Genomic DNA, 4218 nt, shown 5'->3' with positions numbered 1-4218 from the left:
GAACTAGTAGTAGGTGAAGGCGTAGGTGTAGGCGAACTAGCATTCCCGATAATCACTTGATGTTGCTTAATTCCTGCTTCAGCATGTTTATCCCACCGCTGCCACCAATGTAACGGGTTTTGTCCGGGGTCCCTGCACCATTACCGAGCGGTCAATAAATCTCACGAGACTCCAATCACCCGCACGGTTCTTTCATAAACAGTGAAGCTATCACTCCAACATCATCGATCGCACTCAGATCACGCTACTTTTCTATAATACACGGAAACACAGTGTCATTTTACATCAAAAGGTACTTGCCTTTATTCACGAAGAACTCCAACTTTACAATGTAACTTCCCTTCAACAGCTAGTAGCAGTACTCCGATTCACCCTGTTTCACCTATCTTATCCTGCCCTCCCTAGCTACCTGCCCGAACACGTCCTCTCTTGCTCATGCCTAATACCTAACTCCCACCCGCATGCACTGACCCACATACGCCCGCTACGTTGAAACAACTCCGTTACATTATTATTATTATTATTACTACTACTACTTTTATTATCTTATTCTGTATTATCATCATAACTATTACTATTATTATATTAGAGAATAGTGTTGGAAAGAGACATAACTTAAGCTTTTGTACTTGCACTCATCAGAGTAAAACACAAGATTGAAACAGGAAGCCGAAATCGATCAATATAAACTAAAAGGAACAAGGTGCGAATTAAACGAGCGGTGTCGAGCGCTGATTGGCTGTCAAAAGTAACGGTAAGTTAGGCTAATTAGATTTGTAACTTACATATACTTGAGGAGGCCAACTGCTAAACAAACCCCCTTCTCCTATGATAGGTTCACAGAATGGGATGACAAAACAATAGCAGGAATGCTGACAGGGGCGCCTGGTAGAAGAGCAGCTGCATAGAGTTCACCTGAAATTCACGTTGTTTTGTTCCCACCCACTGTAATCAATTATTACATTGAATATTAATTGTGGAATTAGTAAGAATTATGTTTATATATTATTGTAATAATGTCATTACAAATAAAATGCTTCTAAAAGGAAAAAGTAAAGGTCACTAATGTCCTACAGAGCATATATTAGGTTGTCTCTTAAAATAGCATCCATTATCATTTAGGCCTATATCGATAAACACCTATGAATATATGCAAAGGTAAATACACTAAAACACTAAAACGAATAGTCTTTATCAATAAATAACAAATAAATCAGTAAATAATATTGAAGAAAGGAAGGTATATGTTTTTTACATTTTGGAGCTACAATGCCTCTAACATTTAACAACGTAACAAACTTGACTTATACCCACTTAGGCCTACTGAGAGATCTTATTTTGTAGAATTTAGTAAAAAGGAGCTCTTAACCAGCGCAACTGAATATATTTTGTATAAAAGCTGCGCTATATAAATTTATTATTATTATTATTATTACTACTTAGAAAGTACAACTGGATTTAGCCATTTCACTGGAAGCTTTTTTCCAGCAAAGTATTCAAGGTCCTTTCACTTTCCTTCCATGTAAGGGTATATTGTTGCCTGAACTACCAGCAATATTCCTTTAAACCAGGGAAAGGCCTGCTTGAACTTACCACTTGATATACTGATGTTACAAGTACTCCAGCTGTTGCAAAAACTGTTCCGATTACGTTGAATCTCACGTCATAGAAGGAATTCACTATAACTCCCATGGTTATGGGAATCTGTGCAGAAACAAACAAACAAGCATAAGGAGAGATACACTTATGACAAGTGTAAATTTGTATAGACATCATGTATTATAAACCATCCATTTTTAAAATAAATAGTGGCTAGATATATATATATATATATATGTCTTTGTTAAAATGAATGATTTACCCCCCCCCCCCACCAAAAATAATAATAGAACTACTAATCAGGGGCAGCGCCAGGTTATTTTGTTAGGGGGGGATGGGCGCGACACAAGGGTGTCTGAGTTGAAGTTGAAGATTTTTTTATAAAATTGATGCATAAATGGCTAGATTTGGTGCATACTTTTTGCAAATTAAAAATTAAACGGTCTTAAGTTCAACTAACAGGAACACAGGGGGGGGGGGGGGGGGGTAGTCACCATATTTTTTTTTTCAGAAGGGTTGTTATAGATGAATTTGTCGTTTCCATTGAACGATCAGCCATAAAGTTTAGGAGATTAAGGGATTAATTTGATTTTTTTCAGTTGGTGAAAGGTTTTTCATCGTAAACCAATGTTTGAACTTCCAGTAATGTGAATGTAATAATGACGCGTCTAATCCTAAAATCTGATCGCCTGATTTGGCTGGCTTTTTCTCTCTTTTTCTTTATCTTCTCTATCTTTATTTTTTTCCCCTCTCCCCCCGCCCTCCCTTACGTCATAATTTACATTTTATAGTTCTCTTTCTCCTGGCCTTCCTCCTTCTCATCCCCTTCTTTTTTCTTTTCTTCTCCTTCTTTTTGTTTCTTCTCCTTCTTTTCCTTTCCTTTTCTTTCTCCTTTTCCTCTTTCTCCTTCCCTTCCTCTTCCCCGATAAGGGGGGGGGGGCTGGAGCACCCCCTGCCCCCCTGTGGAGCCGCCCCTGCTACCAATAATAAAAGGAATAATATTTACTTAATAGTAATAATTCAAAATATACAAATATTACATAGTCTAGGATTAGAAACTTGGCTGTAATTCATAGCATCAACACCCCCCCCCCCTCCCATCAGGTTATCAGGTTGAGTGGTTGACCCATAAAAGCCTATCATGACTTTGTGATGATGACAAATCCAAAACAAAGATTATCATACTCACCAGTGTCAGCTTTACTCTTGTTGAATATGTTTTTCGATAAATGGCAGTTTGAATGATAAGAATGCATGGAGTCGTCATCGCCTTGGCTAACTGATATGTTCCTACAGTGTTGTTCTGTAAAGAAAGGTTCGTCAACACCACAAACCCACAAAAGGTTAAGCTCAGTGGTAGTACATTTTTGATGGGGATGCTTTTCCGCTGAAACAAACCCAACATCAAGCAAAAGACCAGTCCAAGGGATGTCATCAGAAAGTGGAGAAAAGTTAGAGTGATGTTGGGGAATCCATGGTTCCGATAGAGCCATTTGTTCAAGAAAACGATGAGGATTGATGAGCAGAGATTGATGACGAGTGAAATCGAGATTAGAAGTTGGCTGGGCTTCCCCGTTTCAGACATGTTGAAAAGTAGGCTGATCTCTGCTATTATCGGTCTGTTACACACCACTGCAGTACTCCGAGCAGCCGGGGCTGGAGCGGGGGCCGCGAGTGTGCTGACGGCTAGTTCCTGCCTAAAGTCCTGCCAGCTATACAATGTGTAGCCAGCTCGCTAGCGAGGTGCACTTTCTTTGCCGCGGGAACGTACAAGTCACGCCCAGCTCCCAAATGCACATAACAGGTACACAGACCTGGCTGCTAGCGATTCGGTCTTTGCACTCGCGCAAATCTGGGAATCGGAGCAACTCCTTATTAACCCTCTTATTAATGAGAGCCGCGGGGTCAAACCAATGCTGGCACGCAGCTGTCAAAGAAGACTAGCGAGTGGAGCGAGTGCCCCCTTCCCAATCGAATGGCCCGATTAAAGAAAAAAAGTGAAGAGAGAGAGCATGGGTGTCGATCCCGGGGGGGATGGGGGGGGGGATATATCCCCCCCCAAATATTTCAGGTGGGGGATGGCCTGTACAATCATACCCCAATAGTTCATAATCAAAAAAAAAAAAAAAAAAAAAAAAAATTTATGATGACAGCCCGATGAGAGTAGTTAATGGTTATTACTCGCAAGATGACCATCAATATACACATTTTGCTATCTTATTTTCATAATACATACATATACAAATAGACAACGAAGTAAATGAGACGACCGTATATGAGACAAGAATAAATTGAATTCTCGTTCATACGGCTTCATCAGAAATTGATGAATTTATTCAATTTATTCAATCAACAGCATCATATAAATGCAGTGCGCCAAAAGCAAAGCCGCAGCGTTAAAAATGCAACGAGCTTAGTAAATGTTAAGCACGAAGCGCAAAAGTGCAAAAAAGAAGAAGAGAGAGATATAATGAGGGACAGAGAGGATACAGGCGCTTAGCCAGGGGGTGGTGGGGGTGGTAGCCCCCCCCCCCCCCCCCCCCAAAAAAAAGAGAGAGAAAGAAGAAAGGAAGAGGACGTAGGAAGAAAAAGGATTTAGAGTCGAGAACGGTACAACGT

The 4218-nt window shown here is 40.3% G+C and overlaps 1 pseudogene; it reads right to left on the bottom strand.

Annotated features, from left to right (window-relative positions):
* Positions 1–275: 275 nt before the first annotated feature.
* On the bottom strand, positions 276–3648 carry LOC115919537 (annotated as a pseudogene).
* Between the last annotated feature and the right edge of the window lie 570 nt (positions 3649–4218).

The sequence above is a fragment of the Strongylocentrotus purpuratus genome, unplaced genomic scaffold, assembly GCF_000002235.5.
Source record: "Strongylocentrotus purpuratus isolate Spur 01 unplaced genomic scaffold, Spur_5.0 spur5_scaffold_6, whole genome shotgun sequence".
NCBI lineage: Eukaryota > Metazoa > Echinodermata > Echinoidea > Camarodonta > Strongylocentrotidae > Strongylocentrotus > Strongylocentrotus purpuratus.
This window is presented reverse-complemented; position numbering and strand designations above follow the sequence as displayed.